The sequence below is a fragment of the Pristiophorus japonicus genome, chromosome 13 (assembly GCF_044704955.1).
Source record: "Pristiophorus japonicus isolate sPriJap1 chromosome 13, sPriJap1.hap1, whole genome shotgun sequence".
NCBI classification, from domain to species: Eukaryota; Metazoa; Chordata; class Chondrichthyes; family Pristiophoridae; genus Pristiophorus; species Pristiophorus japonicus.
Window position 1 is genome coordinate 102697671 of NC_091989.1, and position 22179 is coordinate 102719849.

The 22179-nt window shown below is 46.4% G+C and overlaps 1 long non-coding RNA gene across 1 annotated transcript in view; it reads right to left on the bottom strand.

Moving 5' to 3' along the window:
* Positions 1-21253, bottom strand: part of LOC139278058 (uncharacterized) — a 35483-nt gene extending 14230 nt beyond the window's left edge. The window contains exons 1-2 of the long non-coding RNA XR_011596213.1: positions 21134-21253; positions 10789-10915 (exon numbers count right to left, since the gene is read on the bottom strand). This is a non-coding gene — a long non-coding RNA (uncharacterized lncRNA). The remainder of the gene's footprint in view (positions 1-10788; positions 10916-21133) is intronic.
* Positions 21254-22179: the final 926 nt, after the last annotated feature.

Below are 22179 nucleotides of genomic sequence, written 5' to 3' on the forward strand. Positions count from 1 at the left end.
CCCCAAAGCCTATCTACCATCTACAAGGCACAAGTTAGGAGTGTGATGGAATAATCTCCACTGGCCTGGATGAGTGCAGCTCCAACAACACTCAAGAAGCTCGACACCATCCAGGACAAAGCAGTGATTGATTGCCACCTCATCCATTTAGCATTTACTCCCTCCTTAAACATTTACTCCCTCCACCACCAGCGCACTGTGGCTGCAGTGTGTACCATCTACAAGATGCACTGCAGCAACTCGCCCCGGCTTCTTTGGCAACACTTCCCAAACCCGCGACCTCTCGGGCCTAGAAGGACCAGAGCAGCAGGCGCATGGTAGCATCATTACCGGCAAGTTCTCCTCCAAGTTGCACACCGTCCTGACTTGGAAGTACTTTGCCGTTCCTTCATTGTCGCTGGGTCAAAATCCTGGAACTCTCTCCATAACAGCACTGTGGGCGTACCTTCACCACACAGACTGCAGCAGTTCAAGAACACAGCTCACCACCACCTTCTGAAGGGTAATTGGGATGGGCAATAAATCCTGGCCTTGCCAGTGCCGCCCACATCCCAAGAACGAATAAGAAAAACATGGCGCTAATCAGAGTACACATCCTTTATCCCCACTCTGTCTCCTACCTCCCAACCAATTTCCAACCCAAGTCAAAAGCCTACCTACAATTCCTTGTGTTCTCAGTTATGCTAACAATCTTTTATGTGGCACATTATTGAATGCTATCTGGAAGTCCATGAACATAACACCCATCGACCTTATCTACCTTATCAGTGACCTCCTGAAAAAATTCAACTAGATTAGTCTTACCCTTACCAAATACTCTTCAAGTGCTCAGTCACTCTATCCAATGAGAGAGTCTAGTAGCTTCCTCACAACTGATGTTAAACTGACAGGTCTGTAGCCACCTGGGCCACAATATTCCCAGTCCTGCGAGTGCCGGTTTGGAGGCGGGCCCGCTGTCTAAATGGCCGAGATTGACAGTGGGTCGGGAACTTGCTCTAAACCCGCCTCCTCATATGTTTCTCAACTGTCAGGTCCGCGTGCGGATCGCAGACCCGGCACCAAGCGACGGGCCAATTAATTAACGTACTTTACAGGTAGTTTATTGCTATTTAAGAGGATTAAAAGCAGGCACTAACAATTTTACCAACTTTTTGACTTGTTTCCTGTCCCTCAAGTTTCACCCCAGGTAAGTGTGCCGGGCTCTCAGTGACTCTCCTTTGCTTTGGCTGGTTGACAGCTGGAGAAGTGGTGTAAAAGCTACCATTTCACAGCTGTTCACTTTCCAATATCAGAAGCTGAATCCTTCAGGATTTGGAATAAACTTTTGAGCTGTATGATGTTTGGAAGTGTTTGCAGTGAACTCTGTATTCACTGTCACCTCCTTGGAGCAACCTCTCACCATTGACAAATCGCTTCTGTCATCTCAACTTCACCTGCGATCTCGTCCAGCAGCATCGATGCCCTTGAAAAATTCTCACCCTCGTCCTCAGAATCCCACCATGATCATCCCCAACATCATTATACACACCTGCATCTCCAACAACAACAACCTTCTCTGCAATCAGCTGATGCTGCACCGGACACAGGGCATCAGCAGCCGACTATATTACTGTTTGAGAGGCCAGCAATAGCCTCACCATGACCACGTTTACTTCACTTGATGCTGTGTGCCCTGGTTGCCACATGATGCACTAGGTTGGCACCACCCCACACCAGCTCCATAAAGCATCCCAGCATTGCCCAAGCCATTCCTTTCACATTCATCACCTTTGCAGGGGGAACCCATATGTCTCATCATTCCCTACACCTCACTAAGCAAGGTAGGTTGGTGTGAGAAAGGATGTGCAGGGGTAGAGTAGGGAAGGCAGAGTGTTGGGGATGTGATGAGTGGCACAGTAGGATGACGCTGAGTGTGGCTTTGCAGTAACATTTCGTGATCTACTGAGCTCATTGAAGATTTGGTCCAACTGCAGCCAGGTCCTCCTGATGACATCCCTGCTTGTGCCCTTCAGTGCAATATTCAACCAGGCTGCGTTGGTGTCCTGGGGAGGTCTCTTCCACCCATTGGAAGGAAAGAGGACCTCCTCGCGTGCTGTGACTCCCTCCCTAAGCATCTGGAGGGAGTGATGTGAATGCCTGGTGCAGCCATGTACCTCTGTGCAGTGCTGGTCCGTGTTTACACTCCCTCAATGCGGCAGAACACTGACCGAAGAATTGTGAAAATCAATGTGGACATGGTCCCTTTAAGGAAACCAGCTGATGACACATCATCAAATGAATCATCAGACCCGCTTCCTGTTAATTGTCTGGGAACCTCGTATGGCGGGCTGAACAAGCCCAATCCAGGGAAGATTGCTTCAAGAGGGTGGGATGGAGCCGGCAGCGGGTTTCCCACACGCCACCGAAAATAATATAGATCAGTGCCCATAGCAGCTGTGTTGCTTCACATACCAGCTGCGGTACTCCAAGGGGTTTATTTTCCCCTTGATGTGTAGCTGTTCTTCTTTGGTCAGCTTACATAGGTGTCTTTAAATGGCAGTGTTGTGTAACATGCAACATACGATAATTATTCTGCAAACTCAATCAGGCCATTAGGCAAGGGACCTCCAGAGTGGTTTAAACATTGGAAATGCTGGTTTAACAACCCAAAGGCTTGCGTTGTGATAGTTCCATTTCAGGAATATGTGTCATTTGCAGCATTGTCTTGAAGTGTGGGGGTGATAGAGAATTCAGACAGGCTGTGAAAATACACAGGCAACAAGTCAGAGATGCTACGTGAGTGGTAGCATGTTGCATTAAGTCATCAATCAACTTGACATTTTAGGACCCTTAGGTAGCGAGCCAATTAAAAGGTTAAAAGACTATTAATTGAGCCAATAAGGTCAAAGAAGGCGAGTTCTTTTCTGTAAATTGATCCAGGTATAGGTATAGCCATTTTGACCATGTGGTCTCAGAAGAACAAAGATCTGGCTTAAAGCCAAGAAGCTTGTTGTTGCTCTCTGCCAAAAATAAAGAAATTAAAACTACAATCGGAGTTCGTATTTCATTGGAAATTAAGAGATCTAACAATTTTGGCGTCACGAACAGGATCGCTAAGGAAAGAAACTGAATTTTGGACATCGGACCTACATACTGAGATAAGTACACCTCTTTTTAAAAGTCCTCGGTCAAAAGTCTAAATTCGCCTCTCCTTCTACGCGATTCCGAAAGCCTTCGGTTTGCGAACCCTCCGGTTGGTAGTCGGCTCGAGGTCCCATCGATGTCTAAACTTCGGCGGTGTGTTAGTTAATTAATCACCGACCTATTGATCGGCTAGAAAGCCTTCGACTCGAGACCCCAGTAAAGAAATCAGTATTATGGCAGCAGGAGATAAGAGCAAAGAATTGCCTACAACTGTTAAAGGTGGGCAAGCACCAGCTGAAGTTTCGCTAGATTTAATTCTCGAACAGTTGAAAGAATACATAGGGCAACAATTCAACTTATCTAAAACCTGTATTAAGATCGAACAAAAGTACGGAACCTCCAAAGGACAATGGTCCTTGGACGAGATTAAAAGGGTCTGGGAAAAAACAACCCGTATGAAAAATAAAGAGCGAACGAGATGGTCCCTAGCAGTTATGGGCCAGATTCGAAAGCGGAATGAAATTATAATGCGTTCCCAACATGATCGAGAACTGACCAGTACAAAGGATCAATTGCAAGCAGTTTGTGCGCAGCTGCGACAGAAAAAGCTTGAACTTGAAAAGCTGGAAGCGGAAGTTAAAGATCTTAAAAGTGAAATTAAAGAATGGAAAAAATCATTAGGTCAAGAGACAGTAATAGGAAAAGGAAAATGTATTGGTCAATTCCCAGGGTACCCATGTTTGGATAAATTAAAAGCGCAAACCCGAAGACACGACCGAGGAATAGATACGGATTCTGAATCCTCCGACAATACAGTGTCGGAGGATGAAGAATTAGGGGTGCGCTTTGCCCCGTTTAAAAAAAGACGTGTTGTAGTCAAATCAGAAGAGACTGCGGATGAGGACGGAACCAAAAAAACGAGGAAAAGGGTGTATGCAGAATACTTATTTCATGATCTGGCAGACCCAGAGAAAATTGATAAATGGTCCAAGGAATTGCCCAATCCAAAGAAAGGGGGAGTAAAAACGTGGGACCAATTGGACCGCTTCAGAAATATATATCAACTTCATCCCTGGGATGGAGTGCAAATTTTGACCATAATGGTGCCAAAAACACAGGGAAGAAAATTGCACGACAAGGTAGAAGAAGCTTTGGGGCAGGATGAGCAAGATTTAGATGCAGGATGGGAGGCGATTAAACACTGGCTGCATGCCTTCAGTCCAGCTAAGACAGACTGGGGAAAAATTGCAGCCTGCCAACAGAAAGGAACAGAGGAGGTCCTGGTGTATGACGAGCGGTTTAGATGCACGTGGCTAGAACATTCGGGTATGAATAATACGGATGAGGAAATGGATGAACAAGTGTTTGGACCCCTGAAAGCAGCTTTCGTGGCAGGTCTAAAGCCAGAACTGTCCAAAATGCTGAAGGTAGCGTTACCGGACTGGGAAGGTAGAGGAACTACCTTTGCAGCATTGGTGGATCGATGTAACCAATTAGATCGGGATATGGGAGCTAAAGTCCGAGCTGTACAGGCTATGGGATGGACATCCCAGGATTCCAATAAACAGTCATTAGGAAAATTATCTGGAAAATGTCATTATTGTGGGAAAGAAGGTCACTGGGCCAAGACGTGCAGGGCAAAACAGAAAGGTCTTGGCTGGGGAAGAGGACGCAGCCAGGGATACAATTCAGTCAATAAACCAGGCTTGTCACATGATAACGACCTCACAGAAGCATTTAAGCGACTGACAATACAACAACAGAAGGAGTTACTTGGGATAGCAAAAAACGGTTCGAGCCCACCCTGGCCCCCCTCCTCGCACTAATACAACAAAGGGGAGATGGGCTATATACAACTGTGAGGGTGGGCGATAAGGATGTGGACTGTCTTTTAGACACAGGGGTGGAATTAACATGCTTACCCCTACAATATGGAGACTTTTTGCCGTTGGATGGTAGGGCACGTACAGCCTATGGAGTTGGGGGCCATAAAATGGAAATTAAAAGGACAACACCGGTACTTATAGGGCTGGGTCCTCATGAACTAACCACGCCGGTCTGGATAGGCCCAGTAGATCAACCCCTTTTGGGAATGGACGTTCGAATCCAAGTAGATTCATCGTTGTATTTCGAGGATGTTCGGGTGACAGGGTCAATTAGAACTTTGAAGAAAGAAGAATTGAAGGAACACCCGATATGGGCTAAAGATAAAAACGATTGTGGCCTACTCCAGATGGAGCCTGCGTCATTTACCGGGACCAAGCCTCCATGCACTAAACAGTATCCCATCAGTCCAACTGCCATCGCGGGAATCTTACCGGTTATTCAGCAATTGGAGAAACAAGGGGTGCTTATTAAAACGCATAGCTCTTCCAATAGCCCCGTGTGGCCGGTACAGAAATCTAATGAGACTTGGCGTTTGACTGTCGGTTATAGGAAAACTAACCAGTGTATTGATCAAAAAGCTCCTTTGGTCGCAGATCCCTCCACCATTTTTAATGCCCTCAAACCGGAACATAAATATTTCTCGGTTATAGATATGGCGAACGGATTTTGGTCGGTGCCTCTGGCACCGGAGGTTCGATAGTGGTTTGCTTTCATTGTCCAAGGACAACAGTATACTTGGACCCGGTTACCGCAGGGTTTCCAACAACAGCCCTACGATATTCCACATGGCTTTACAAAGCCATTTGCGAGAATTACCTCCCCTGTCATCCACAGTCATCCAATATGTAGACGATATCTTGCTTGCTTCAAACACGGAGGAACAGCATGAACAAGATTTACGAGCTTTGCTGGACGACCTTCCGCTGAAAGGACATAAAGCCAGCATCGACAAAGCACAAATATCCCAAGAAGAGGTTGTATACCTAGGACAAAAGATTTCACAAGGAAAGAGAGAACTTACCCAGGATAGAACTGCAGCCATTCGGGCTGCTAAAAAACCCACCACTATTCAGGAACTAAGGTCTTTTTTGAGATTGTGTAACTTTAACAGAAATTGGATTGACTCCTTCACACAACTTGCTCAGCCATTGAATGATATTTTAAAAGAAGCCATCACCCTCACTAAAGAACAGCAAGAGGCCTTCCTGAGTTTGAAAAAGGCTGTGTGTTCGGCACCGGCTCTGGGAATCCCCGACAGTGGTAAGCCATTTACCCTGTTTGTCCATGAGAAAGAAGAATATATGACAGCTATACTGACACAAGAATATAGGGATCGGCAAAGACCTATTGGCTATTATTCGGCAAAACTGGATGCGGTAGCCCTCGGATGAGGAAGTTGCCTAAGGGCTGTGGAAGCTACATGTCGAGCGGTAATGATCACTGCGGGTCTCGTCCTCGACCAAAAGCTGATTGTCAAGTGTCCCCACACCGTTCACGCTTTGCTGTCTATGAATAGAATGTCTCAGGTGACAGCAGCCGGATGGACCCGCTGGACAGCCGTTTTGGAAGCTCGTAATCTCCATATCGTCCGGGCCAGCCCGGTTAATCCCGCAACTATGCTCCCGATGTCAGAATCGAGGGAGCAAGAGAGGGGAGAATGTGAAGAGCATGACTGCATGGAGATGTTAAAAGAAACAGAAGAAGCAGCCTTAGCAACAGTGGAGCCTCTGCACAACCCAGACCTCATCCTGTTTACAGATGGTTCCTCCTTTGTTGACAATGGTACCAGAAAAGCAGGATGGGCAGTTACAACCTTATATGGGGTAGTGGCAAAAGGATGTTTACCCTCAGGAACGTCAGCACAACAGGCCGAGTTACGGGCCCTGTCAGAAGCATGTCAAATAGCAGAAGGACAGACAGCTGATGTCTACTTGTCATGCTTTTGGAGTCGCTCATGACTTGGTCTGTTATGGCGGAAAAGAGGATTCCTCACTGCTGCTGGTACACCTATCCGAAATGGAAAAGAAGTCCGAGACTTACTAGAGGCCATACAATTACCTCAGGAAGTGTCCATCCTGAAGTGTAAGGCCCATACCAAGGAAAATACCACTGAAGCACAGGGAAATGCCCTAGCCGACCAGGCAGCTAAAGATGCCGCCTCACAGGGCGTTCCTCCAGAAGAACCAACACAGATGTGCAGATTGAAAGCACTCAGGACTCTGACACGAGACCTTCAAACAATGCAAGGCAAGTGCTCCCGAGAGGAAAAATGGACATGGATTGAGGCAGGAATTAAGCTATGTGAAGATGGTGTCTGGAGACAAAGAGTTACCGACAAGCCAGTCGGGCCACAAACTCTTATGCCTTTTTTAGCCCAACAGATCCACTTGTGGGGACACTTGGTCTCACAACAGATGATGGCACGGTTCCAGAAAAGCTGGTGGGGTCGGGGATTTAAAAAACATGCCCAGCTGGTAACAGACCGCTGTGTGGTCTGCCAGAAAAATAATTCTGGACCCATCACGGTAATGCCCCAACTGAGGCCCCCTGCCCCTGTCGGACCATTCCAGCATCTGCAGGTTGATTATATATCTCTTTCTTCATGCCAAGGATACACTAACATTCTTGTCATGGTCGACAGATTCTCTAGATGGGTAGAAGCTGTCCCAACTAAAAGAGCCACAGCCAATCACACTGCAAAGGTCTTGTGTAAGGATTACATTCCCCGAAGGGGAGTCCCGAGTAGCATTGACTCAGATCAGGGAACACACTTCACAGGTGCTGTCTGCCAATAAGTCTGTAGGATTTACACTGTCCTTATCATCCACAATCATCAGGACAAGTGGAACGAATGAATCGAACTTTGAAACAACGGCTTGCCAAATACCACCAAGAAGGAACACCATGGCCCCAGGCACTACCAATAGTGCTGTGTAGCATTAGGGCAACCCCGAACAGAACTACAGGTCTAAGCCCATTTGACAGGAAGACCCATGTCGCTGCCAGGAACTATCGATTTACGGAAAGCTGATGTTCACTTAATGACTGACACTTTGTTATCATACTGTCAGAACTTAACCAATGCTATTAGTTCTGTTTCCCGACAGGTATCGGCAGCTTGGGCTAATCCACCCGAAGGAGGACACGACATCATCCCGGGAGTCTGGATGTATGTGAAAAAGTTGCATAAAGAACCTTTGGGTGCCAAGTGGGAGGGACCTTATCAAGTGTTGTTGACCACCCAGGCAGCTGTTAAAGTCCAAGGAAAGAAAGCCTGGATCCACGCTTCACACGTTAAACGAGCACCCGTAACTGAAGCTGAAATCTAATAAGGACAATTACTTTTTGCGAAAATGTATAAATTTACTGTATTATTGATTGTAGGTATTCTAGGCATAGGCCTACTTCTTACTAGCCGACCCTCCACACCAAAGGGAAATAGTAGGGTAGCAAGGGAATTACATGTAAATACCTTTTTATATATGTCATACATTTATGCAAAACAAGGTAACATTTCTAGTTGTTGGGTATGTGTGCATATTCCTATTCACTCAAAGGGAGGGATTCCCTTGAGGCCAGTTCCCTTGAATATCTCGGAAATGGCTGAGTGGATAATTAATCAAAACAAAATAGGCAATGCGTTTCAGGATACGGAAAACTGGGCACGTAAATGGAAGTCAGCAGGTTAAAATCTGACTACCTTTGAAGGGAGATACCAACCGTGCTACAATAATTCCAAACGGCTCCATTTTTTGTTATCACTAATACAACGGGAATAGGAAGACCGGGGGAATCGGTCTGTCTGATTAGAAACATCAAAGGAGGCCAAAATATGGGGTATAGTAACTGCTCCCGGAATTATAATATAACCAAGCCACGGAACCGTCCAAACTGGGCCGATGTGGCAATTTTTAACGTAACGGGGATTCTGAATAAAACAGATGGAAAAGCCTGGACAGGCCCTGAGTGTTGCTGACAAAGAAACAGCTAACATTCATTGCATATAATGACACCTATTGGGTATGTGGCCACAAGGGCGACCCTTGGCTGCCCCAGAATTGGATGGGATCCTGCTATTTAGCCTACATTGTGCCTTATATGCATCATATAAAGTCACTGTCGGAACATTTACACCGTCCTAAGAGAGCTATCACAGAAACAGAGAGGTTCTTTGCCATTCTGATCCCCGGGTATGGGACCATCAGACTAGCAAGGGAATCCATTAACATGGCATCTGTTGTGGAATGGGTAGCCAATGATACCCCAGAGGCCCTAGTTAAAATCAATGCAGAAATGGTAGCAATCCGCACAGTAGCCCTACAGAATAGATTGGCCCTTGATTACATCCTGGCTGAAAAGAGAGGTACTTGCACCCCACTCGTGTTGCACATATATCCCAGATAGCACCGAAGAAATTACCCACTTAGCGGAGCATATCCAAAAGGAGGTAGAAAAACTTAAGCAACCTCCATCATTCATTTTGTGGAGTGGAGGCACTGAATGGCTAGGTTCAATAGGAACTTCATTGGTGGAAGGTTTAATTCTATTTGTTGTAATTATTTTACTTTTATATTGTTTGTTTATGTTGATTAAATGTTGTTGCGACCAGGCGACTGTAGCTGCTGTCCCGCATGTGAGACATCTTGCAGGTCCCAGCAGATCGTCTGTACGTGGCACAGGGGTATGTTATGCTTAAGGGAAGGTTGTTTACTGGTTGAATTAAGATATTGATTTGGATTAAATTGGAATAAGGTTAATTAACCTACTAAAAACCAGACTTCCATTGTGGCCATGATGGAACTCGGGTTGGTGTAAATTTGTGTGGAAGCTACTCGTCCGGACATGTGGTGAAACACATCAACACATTTTAGAAGGAAACTCTATTAACATGTATGAAATTATTTTGTAGAATGGTTAACCAGTGATACCTGATGTTTTATGATTCCGTTTGTGAAAGAATCAAAAGGGGGATTGATAGAGAATTCAAACAGGCTGCATTTAGACAGGCTGTGAAAATACACAGGCAACAAGTCAGAGATGCTACGTCGTGAGTGGTAGCATGTTGCATTAAGTCATCAATCAACTTGACATTTTAGGACCTTGGGTAGCGAGCCAATTAAAAGGTTAAAAGACTATTAATTGAGCCAATAAGGTCAAAGGCGGCGAGTTCTTTTCTGTAAATTGATCCAGGTATAAGTACAGCCATTTTGACCATGTGGTCTCAGAAGGACAAAGACCTGGCTTAAAGCCAAGAAGCTTGTTGTTGCTCTCTGCCAAAAATAAAGAAATTAAAACTACAATCGGAGTTCGTATTTCATTGGAAATTAAGACATCTAACAGGGGGGCTCTGGCCATGCATGCAATTAAATAGAATAGAAGCCATTTTCGGAGTATTTGCAACATTTAGTGACCGCTCCATTAATGCAATACAGAAACTTGCGAGTTTAACATTTTATATCAATTTTAGATGAATTCGCTCATGACAAAATAAGAAATACTGCACAAACACTAATTTGTTGTAAATAGAAATTCTCTCATATCGGTCACTATGAGAGTTGGAAAAGTATTTTCATGTATTACATTAGAGGGAGGCCAGGTATCTCCTTAAGACTGGGAGTCTAGCGCAGCAGCAGACTGGCAATTTTGTGGAAGGCCAGGAAAACATCAGGCATTATTTGATACATAGACAATTCAAGAAAGATGGCTTATTTCTGTTATATATCAGAAATTGATTGTGTTTTCAGACTGGCAATGCATTCTAGAAGAATGGTTACCTACATGTTAGAAATTTGACCAAAACATCTCTGTTTGAGACTGGCCACTTTTGTAGCTGCACCGAAAGGTGGTTCATTTCCATCACTAACAGTCAGGCTGTGCCGCAAATCACAAGAAGTCTGGTTCAGACCTAAATGGAGAAGGGGAGGATATAATGAAGAGGTCAATACAGATCAGCTCGAGTCCATTGAAATCCTTACTGAAAAGCTATAGCAAACACCCCAGAGCATGGCCCCAATGTAAATAAGGTCGTCACATGGCTATTATATTTTGGGAGTGAAATTTCTTTCTCAGCTCTGTAATAAATTGGTTAATGATTTTGGGGGAAATTTCCGTTTTAAACTAAATGGATTAATGATGCCTTTATTCAAATCGTGGACAGAGGAACTTCAACCAGACACGTTAATCAGCTTGCTACAAGTAATGCACAGAGCAACAATCCCACCTTGTTACTGAGGGGATCACATGCATTCTCCTATAATTATTGGAATTTGTGAAATATTCTAACACACTTTAAAAATCATTTACAGTGCCTGTTAGTGAGAGCACTCCATTTCCTGCCAGAGGTATCATTTGTGCTATTTTATATTATGATCTACATGGCCACACCCAAATATTGGAGCATAAGAAGTTTCACAGGCACATTTCAAGGTTTGTGTCTCATTTCCATGTTCAGGACACTTTGGGGTCTCATTCTCTCTTTATCCACTGATGGGTCTTTATTTTCATTCAATGAATTATGATTCATTTTTAAGAACATTGTGTGCTTCCCATGAGTTTGTGTGTGACTGCAGCACATGGCGGCTCAATCCAGCCGTGTACTTTGTAAATTTGTACATGAGAGCATGACTAACCTCTACCTCCTGTTACAAGCAGCCATGTTACACCAATAAAGCAGCATCATCAGTAGCAGCTAAGGAAATTATTGCTCTTAATTTTTATGTAACAGGGTCATTCCAGTCCCTCACTGGCAACATTGGTCATATTACACCGTTCACTAACCACTTTTATAAAACTTATAATGTGTTAATTCAGGAAGTGGCCCTAGAACTAGTGGATGCATTGGTGATCATTTTCCAACAGTCTATCGACTCTGGATCAGTTCCTACGGACTGGAAGGTAGCTAATGTAACACCACATTTTAAAAAAAGGAGAGAGAAAACGGGTAATTATCGACCGGTTAGCGTGACATCGGTAGTGGGGAAAATGTTGGAATCAATCATTAAGGATGAAATAGCAGCGCATTTGGAAAGCAGTGACAGGATCGGACCAAGTCAACATTGATTTATGAAAGGGAGATCATGCTTGACGAATCTTCTGGAATTTTTTGAGGTTGTAACTAGCAGAGTGGACAAGGGAGAACCAGTGTATGTGATGTATTTGGACTTTCAAAAGGCTTTTGACATGGTCCCGCACAAGAGATTGGCGTGCAAAATAAAAGCGCATGGTATTGGGGGTAATGTACTGAAGTGGATAGAGAACTGGTTGGCAGACAGGAAGCAGAGAATCGGGATAAACGGGTCCTTTTCAGAATGGCAGGCAGTGACCAGTGGAGTGCCGCAAGGCTCAGTGCTGCGACCCCAGCTCTTTGCAATATACATTAACGATTTAGATGAAGGAATTGAGTGTAATATCTCCAAGTTTGCGGATGACACTAAAGTGGGTGGTGGTGTGAGCTGTGAGGAGGATGCTAAGCGGCTGCAGGGTGACTTGGACAGGTGAGGTGAGTGGGCAAATTCATGGCAGATGCAGTATAATGTGGATAAATGTGAGGTTATCCATTTTGGGAGCAAAAACACGAAGGCAGAATATTATCTATGGCGGCAGATTAGGAAAAGGGGAGGTGCAACAAGACCTGGGTGTCATGGTTCATCAGTCACTGAAAGTGGGCATGCAGGTACAGCAGGCGGTGAAGAAGGCAAATGGTATGTTGGCCTTCATAGCTAGGGGATTTGAGTATAGGAGCAGGGAGGTTTTACTGCAGTTGTACAGGGCCTTAGTGAGGCCTCACCTGGAATATTGTGTACCGTTTTCATCTCCTAATCGGAGGAAGGACGTTCTTGCTCTTGAGGGAGTGCAGCGAAGGTTCACCAGGCTGATTCTAGGTATGGTTGGACTGTCATATGAGGAGAGACTGGATCAACTGGGCCTTTATTCACTGGAGTTTAGAAGGATGAGAGGGAATCTCATAGAAACGTATAAGATTCTGATGGGACTGGACAGGTTAGATGCGGGAAGAATGTTCCTGATGTTGGGGAAGTCCAGAACCAGGGGACATAGTCTTAGGATAAGGGATAGGCCATTTGGGACTGAGATGAGGAGAAACTTCTTCACTCAGAGTTGTTAACCTGTGGAATTCCCTGCGCAGAGAGTTGTTGATGCCAGTTCATTGGAGATATTCAAGAGGGAGTTAGATATGGCTCTTACGGTAAGGGGATCAAGGGGTATGGAGAGAAAGCAGGAAAGGGGTACTGAAGGAATGATCAGCCATGATCTTATTGAATGGCGGTGCAGGCTCGAAGGGCCAAATGGCCTACTCCTGCACCTATTTTCTATGTTTCTATGTTTCATCATCATCATGGACAGTCCCTCGAAATCGAGGAAGACTTGCTACCATTTTAAAAGTGAGTTCTCAGGTGACTGAACAGTCCAATACGGGAATTACAGTTTCTGTCACAGGTGGGTCAGACAGTCATTGGAGGAAAGAGTGGGTGGAGAGTCTGGTTTGCCACACGCTCCTTCCGCTGCCTGCGCTTGTTTTCTGCATGCTTTCGGCCACCATCACCAGTGCCTGCGAAGAGATGCTCGGTCACTCAACCAGGAAATACCAAAACTGGTTTGATGATGAGTTAATTAGGTGCATGGCAACATGCAGCAACTGGAACAGAAGCATCAGCAGGACAGGAAGAGTGCTTTATTTCTGGCTCTCCCAGGCTGCAGAAAGTCACAGATTACACCCATATTGGCACTGAGGGCTCCAACTGCAATCTGTTGGTTTAATAATGGGATTTCATTCCATTAACAAAGGATGGTTTGTGATCACGGGCAGCAGATTGTCTTCGTGATTGTTATATATTTAACCATTTGTAACCTGCATGACACCTGACCACCAGAGGGCTCACCTGTTGGAGTCCCAAGGGATCCCAGCATCTCTTGGGAGCACAGCATATAAGTAGGCCACCCACGAGGTACCTGCACTCTGGAATCTTATTAAAAGGAGCTAAAGTCACCCTTGCTCATTACACACAGTACTCAGTCTTATCCTTTATTATGAGTGTAATAATTGGCGACAAGGTAGCGAACAACCGTGCGAAAATGCAAAGAACTTCCTGGAGAAGTTCTCAGAAGGAGACGATTGGGAGGCCTTCGTGGAGGGACTCGACCAATACTTCGTGGTCAACGAGCTGGAAGGGGACAAGAATGCTACCAAACGAAGGGCGATCCTCCTAACTTTCTGTGGGGCAACAACCTACAGCCTCATGAAGAATCTCCTGGTCCTGGCAAAACCAACAGAAAAATCCAATGAAGCCTTGTGTACGCTGGTCCGGGAGCACCTAAATCCGAAGGAAAGCGTTTTGATGGTGAGATATCGGTTCTACATGTGTCAACGATCGGAGGGCCAGCAAGTGGCGAGCTATGTCGCCGAACTGAGGCGCCTCGCAGGACATTGTGAGTTTGAGGGATTCCTAGAACAAATGCTCAGAGACTTTTTTGTATTGGGCATTGGACATGAGACAACCCTTCGCAAACTGTTGACAGTAGAAACTCCAAATCTAAGTAAAGCCATAACAATAGCCCAGACATTTATGTCCACCAGCGACAACACCAAGCAGATTTCGCAGAACAAAGTTTCGGCCAACTGTGCATAAAGTAGCATTGGTTTTGAGCAGAAATGTACATGGCAGAATGTACATGCCGGCTGCTGTGGCCCGACCTCAATTGACCCAGAGTCCGCCATCAACTGTTAATGCAAGGCAATTAACACCCTGTTGGCGCTGTGGAGGTGATCATCGGCCCCATCAATGCTGCGTTAAGCACTATGCGTGCAATGGTTGCAGAACAATGGAACACCTGCAACGAATGTGGTGAGCTACAAACCCTGCAAACCACCATGTTGCAGAGGAAGATCGATCTACAGTGGATCAGGCTGAATTGGAGACTCGTATTGAGGAGGCAGAATTGTACGGGGTACACACGTTCACTACGAAATGTCCACCAATAATGTTGAAAGTTGAACTGAATGGCATTCCAGTATCAATGGAACTAGACACGGGGGCAAGTCAGTCCATAATGAGTAAAAAGGCCTTCGACAGGCTGTGGGGAAATAAGGCACACAGGCCCAAGCTCAGCCCCATTCACACCAAACTAAGGACTTACACCAAGGAACTAATGCATGTAATTGGCAGTACAGAAGTCAAAGTCTCCTACGACGAAGCAATGCATGAACTCCCGCTGTGGATTGTATCAGGGGATGGCCCCATGTTGTTTGGCAGAAGCTGGCTAGGAAAAATCTGCTGGAACTGAGACGACATCCGAGTGCTTTCGTCCGTCGACGACGCCTCATGTATCCAGGTTCTGAGCAAGATCGCATCGTTTTTCGAGTCAGGCATTGGAAGCTTCTCGGGGATGAAAGTGCAGATCCATTTGGTTCCTGGTATGCGACCCATCCACCACAAAGCTCGGGCGGTACCGTACATGATGCGTGAAAAAGTGGAAATTGAGCTGGACAGGCTGTAACGTGAAGGCATCATAGCGCCGGTGGAATTCAATGAATGGGCCAGTCCGATTGCCCTGGTACTCAAGGAGGACGGCACGGTTAGAATTTGTGGGGACTATAAAATAACGATTAACCGTTTTTCGCGACCGGACCAGTACCCGCTACCCAAGGCAGACGACCTATTTGTGACCCTCACTGGAGGGAAGACAATCACCAAGCTGGACCTGACCTCGGCCAACATGACACAGGAGCTGGAGGAATCTTCGAAAGGCCTCACCTGCATCAACATGCACAAAGGTCTGTTTATCTACAACCGGTGCCCGTTCGGGATTCGGTCGGCCGCGGCGATCTTCCAGGGGAACCCCTGGAGAGCCTGCTAAAGTCAATTCCTTGCACCGTGGTCTTCCAGGATGACATATTGGTTACAGGACGGGACACCATGGAGCACTTGAAGAATCTGGAAGAGGGTCTTAGTCGGTTGGATCGAGTGGGGCTCAGGTTGAAACGCTCGAGGTGTGTTTTCTTGGCACAGGCCATCGAATTCTTTGGAAGGAGAATCGCAGCAGATGGTATCAGACCAACTGACGCCAAGACGGAGGCCATCAAGAACGCGCCGCGACCACAGAAAGTGGTGGAGCTGCAGTCGTTCCTGGGACTCCTTAACTATTTCGGTCATTTCCTACCTGGGTTAAGCACCTTGCTAGAACCCCTACATGCGCTACTGCACAAGGGAAACGACTGGGTATGGGGGAATTCACAAGAGGCTGCCTTTCAGAAAGCCAGAAATCTGTTGTGTTCTAACAAACTGCTTGTCCTGTATACCCTTGTAAATGAATAGTGCTCGCTTGCGATGCATTGTCAAAAGGGGTCGGGTGTGTGTTACAACAGGCTAATGAATCGGGGATTTTGCAACCAGCCGCCTATGCGTTCAGGAGTTTGTCCAAGGCTGAAAGGGCCTACAGCATAGTTGAAAGAGAGGCTCTAGCGTGTGATTACGGGGTAAAAAAAATGCACCAGTACTTATTTGGCCTCAAGTTTGAGCTTGAAACTGACCACAAGCCGCGCATATTGCTATTCTCTCAGAGCAAAGGGATTAATACCAATGCCTCTGCCCGCATCCAAAGTTGGGCGCTCACGCTGTCAGCATACAGCTATGTAATCTGCCACAGACTGGGCACAGCGAACTGCGCAGATGCTCTCAGTCGGCTGCCATTGCCCACCACTGGGGTGGAAATGGCACAGCCAGCGGACTTGTTCATGGTCATGGAGGCATTTGAGAATGAGGAGTTCCCCGTTATGGCCCACCAGGATCCTTTACTGTCCCTGGTAAAAAATTGTGTTCTCCATAGGAGCTGGTCCGGTTTCCCAGTGGAGATGCAGGAGGTGATTAAGTCATTGCATAGAAGCAAAAACGAGTTGTCCCTGCAGGCTGACTGTCTATTGTGGGGCAATCGCGTGGTCTTGCCCAAAAAAGGCAGAGACACATTCATATGCGAACTATACAGCACCCACCCAGGCATCGTAATGATGAAAGCCATAGCCAGATCCCATGTGTGGGGGCCTGGCATCGACTCAGATTTAGAGTCATGTGTGCGCCAGTGCAACACTTGCTCTCAGCTGAGCCATGCACCCAGAGAGGCACCGCTAAGTTTGTGGTCGTGGCCCTCCAAACCGTGGTCGAGGATCTATGTAGACTATGCGGGCCCATTTCTCGGCAAAATATTTTTGGTTGTCGTGGACGCTTACTCAAAATGGAATGAATGTGCAATAATGTCTGTCAGCACGTCCATGGCCACCATTGAAAGCCTTTGAGCCATGTTTGCCACGCATGGCTTGTCTGATGTCCTAGTCAGCGACAATGGGCCTTGTTTCACACGTACTGAATTCAAGGAATTCATGACCCACAACGGGAAAAAACACATCACATCTGCCCCGTTCAAGCCCGCATCCAACGGCCAGGCAGAACGGGCAATTTAGACCATCAAGCAAAGCTTGAAACGTGTGTCAGAAGGCTCCCCGCAGACCCGATTGCCCCGAGTGCTGCTCAGCGACTGCACCAGACCCCACTCACTCACCGGGTTCACCCAGCCGAGCTGTTCATGAAAAGGGCGCTTACAGCAAGGCTCTCTCTTGCCCACCCTGATCTCCACGATCACGTGGAGGGCAAATGGCATCAACAAAGTTTGTCCCATGACCGTGCAAATTTGTCACGTGATATTGAGATCAACGATCCTGTGTTTGTGCTCAATTATGGACATGGTCCCAAATGGCTCGCTGGCACGGTCACACCCAAAGAGGGGAATAGGGTGTTTCAGGTCAAATTGGCCAATGGACAAACGCACAGAAAACATTTGGACCAAATCAAATTGCAGTTCACCAACAGCTACGAACAATCCGAAGAGGACACCACCAACTTTAACCCTCCAACACATACACACAAGTGGCAACTGACATCATGGTTGACCACAAAACCGAACTCATCATCCCCAGCAGCCGGCGAGGCTGGCTGCCCAACAGCCGAGTGAAGAACTGACCAACCCACCCACACCTGCATTTGTACCGAGACGATCGACAAGGGAGTGTAAAGCACCAGATCGTCTCACCTTGTAAATAAGTGGACTGTTGACTTCATGGGGGAGTAATGTTATGTATTTAACCCTTTGTAACCTGCATGAAACCTGACCACCAGAGGGTCACCTGCTGGAGTCCCAAGGGATCCCAGCATCCCTTGGGAGCACAGCATATAAGCAGGCCACCCATGAGGTACCTGCACTCTGGAATCTTATTAAAGGAGCCAAGGTCACCCTTGCTCATTACACACAGTACTCAGTCTCACCCTTTATTGAGCCCAAGTTTCCGCCCTCTCTAAAAACGGCGCACCTCCATGAAGTGTGCTGACTTTCTGGAATAAAAAGGGCGCTGAAAATTGACCTTGTGATGCTCCCCGCTCCTCAGGACATCTTCGGCCTTGGCGTGGCACAGCACAAAGGTTCGGAGGCGGAGCCAGGTCCCAGCACTGAAAACAGTGCCGGGACCTCTGCACATGCGCAGTAGAGTGCGCGCGCATGTGCAGTAGCTCCTCGCCCCCGAATCTCTGCAGTTCAGCCTCTCCCTCCTCCCTCCCTCCCTCCCATTCAGTTCCTCACCCCCTCCCTCCCATTCCACTCCCTCCCCCTCCCGTTCAGCTCCACCCCCTCCGGTTCAGCCTTCCCCCCCTCCCGTTCAGCTCCCCCCTCCCTCCCATTCAGCTCCTCCCCTCATTCCCTCCCATTCAGCTCCCCCCCCCCGTTCAGCTACCCCGCCTCCCGTTCAGCCTCCCTCTCTCCCTCCCTCCCGTTCAGCCTGCCTCTCTCCTTCCCGTTCAGCTCCCCCCGTTTAGCTTTCCCCCGCTTCCCTCCCGTTCAGCTTCCACCCCCCACTCCCATTCAGCTTCCCTCCCTCCTTTCTGTTCAGCCTCCCCCTACTTCCTGTTCAGCCCTTCCACCTCCTCCCCCTCCTCTTTCCTCGCTCCCCCTCCTCCATCCCCCCCCTCTCCTCCCCCCTCTCTCCCCCCCCATCCCCGTCAGAAACACAGAGAGACACTGACAGAGACAGAGAGAGAGACTCAGGGGGGCCTCGTCCCAGCACGCTGTTGGAGGGCTCCTGGTGCTGCAGTAGGTGAGTAGAAACTTAATTTTTTATTTATTGATTGATTTTTTTTTTTAATTTTAAATTTTTTTGATTGATTTATTGGTTGATTTATTGATTTGTTTATCATTTATTATTGATGATGGCTCTTTATTTGTAAAAGTGAAATGTTTAATGCTTGTAAACCCCCCTCACCCCCCATCTCTCATTCCCTGCACCTGATTTAGGCAAGGTTTTTCTGAGCGTACAAAAATCTACACTTCCTCCATTCGAAGTTAGTTTGGAGTAAGTTTTCGCTGCCTAAACTTGCAAAACAAGCGTAAGTGGCTGGTAACGCCCCCTTTTGAAAAAAAATTGTTCTAAAATGAAACTATTCTAACTCACTAGAATTGGAGCAAACTAAATGCCGAGAATTGCAATTTCTAAGATACTCCATTCTAAACTAGTTGCTCCAAAAAAATAGGAGCAACTCGAGCCGAAGCTTGAGCCCATTATGAGTGTAATAGCGACAGTGCTCACAGTGACTTTTCTCTGTCAATGCATTTTACCCTTTTTACTGTCAAAATCTAAATAAAAGGATGGCTTATTGGTGACAAGTTATACCCCATATAGCTGTGACGTAAGTAACCAATAAGGAAACCTGGTACTACACTGGAGATGTATTATAATGAGGTCAACACCAAAGCATCCTTATTGAACAAGCTGATTTAAAATTCTCAAACAGCCAGGTGGGGTTTGAACTGGTTCTCCGGATTATTAGTCCACAGGGTCGATATTACACCCCGGGAGAGAGTCAGGTGAAGGGATTAAAATGTGAAATCGTGAAATGCGATCGCCAACCTGCCACGTACATACCTGCCGCCATCTTTACAGTGGCATCTCATTATAATATTTAAATCAGGCTCCCACAGTGTAATTGGAAGCCGGATTTAAGTCTAACGCTGGCCGGCCAGGTTTCACAGTGCTCGGGAAACCCAGGAGCTGGCGGATCAAGCAGGTGGGTGCTTTTGATAGCACTGCTTGTCGACCAGGGAGAGGAGGAGTGCTTCCCCTGGCCCCTCATCAAACCTTCTGCCGGTTGTGGCCTCTCCTCGCGGACCGACCCCACCCCTCCAAACCCACGATCCCAAGCTTACTGTACCATGATCTGCCAACCCCCCTGCTTCTGCCCTGTGATCTTTGCCTCTCTTCCGATTGCTGGTCCAAGATCCCCCCCGCCCCCCTCCAAGCTTCAATCCGGGAACTTTCCCGATTGCCGCAACTGTCTGCAGCTGTGGTCTTGTGCCGCTGGCTTTGCTGCCAGGCAGCCAGCAAGCCTGGAACTCCGGTCGGCATCCGGGCGGGAAACTGAATAAAAATATGATAATGAGGCTCGGAGGTTAATTTTGGAAGGACTGTCACGTTCTCGGAACTTCCAGGTTTCCTCCCCACTACCACATTACCCCACTCCCTCCCCACCTCCCAGTAAATATCGGAGCCCACGTCTCTGGATTACTGGTCCAGTAACATTATCCACATCCCAAATCTGCTCCAAAACAGCCGGTAATTCAGAGGAGAATCCAACCCCATCCAAATCAAGCTAGCTAACAGTGAACTGAGTGAGCCAAACACTCTGCAATTTACCTGCTACTCCCCAGCGTCCTGCTGCAATCTTCAGCCAGAACGGTTTTTTTAAAGGCTGCACTATCATTTCCAAGCACCCCAGCTCATTGCTCCCGGTTCAATGGGGTTTACACCAATGAATCCTTCAATGGATGAGCAAGTAAGCTGAGCCAAAATCTCTGGTGCATCTCATCTCACATTGACACAAATGCTGCACAACTCAACGTGTGGCAATTAAGGGCCTCTGTAAACACAGCCATGTACCCTGAAATATTTCCATTATGGTCACTGATATTAGTTTTATTGTTGAAACCAATAGAAAGTTGTCTATTTAAACTGCTTTTACTTTAGATTTACATTTTCCAGAACTGAATGAGAGATTAAATAAAAACATTTATTTACCTGGTGAAGAGGAGATACTGGTGGTTGTTGATTCCTAAAGTAGAAATTTTCAACATCAGATAATTTCTCAATGAAGTAGGTTATTCGAATCACTTGTAGGTGAAATGTGTTAATTCTATCTTACACAAGGGATGTTTCACAAGGGATGTGTGCCTCTGGTGCAGTGACACTGACATTAGTGGAATAGTTACTCCATGTTGTAACTTTAATTAGATCATCATTTTGTCCAAAGTCAAAGTCAAAAATGTCCTGTAAAGAAACACAATACAAATATTACAACAAATGCTTCTAAAATAAAGACTCGTGCAACATATCTTTTGAGGTTGGTAAATATTACTGATTATTTCATTTCTTATCCCTATGACAACAGGTACAGGGTACTGACTGGGTAATTATCCAGGGCCACTCTTTACTATTCTCACATCAATTAACATTTCAGTCATAAAAACAGGCTGTGCGTGATTGGGTGGCATTCTGGGAGGGAATGTTGGAATAAATCATCAGTTGTGTATCAATGGGCAGATGAAGTCATTGGGTGGACATACTGGACTTGGTCATCTCCCACTGTAGGCTTCAGGGGTGTTGTGTTGTCTGCCTCCTCTGCTCAGGTGGCATTGATCGCAGGGGCATTGCTGGTGTTTATATCATGTACATCTCCAGAAGGAGAATTGGTGTTTTCCCAAAATATAAAAATATGAAAAATATTGAGCTAACCTCCCCCTTCATTTCTCCCTTAATCAGGGTAAATGGGCAGAGTGCGCCCTGTTACCCAATTAAGAGTTTTGTACACAAATGCACATAGCATAAGGAATAAAACAAGCGAATTAGAAACTCAAAGGGTATGATGTAGCAGCCATCACAGAATCCTGACTACAAGCTGGGTATGACTGGGAGCTAAACATCCCAGGCTGTAAGGTCTATAGAAAGGACAGGGAAATTGGGGAAGGAGGAGGAGTAGCAATATTGAAAAAAGACTATTCCAGCAGTTGGAGGAAGGGATATCAGTAAGGGTGAACATGCAGTAGAAACACTTTGGGGAAAATGAA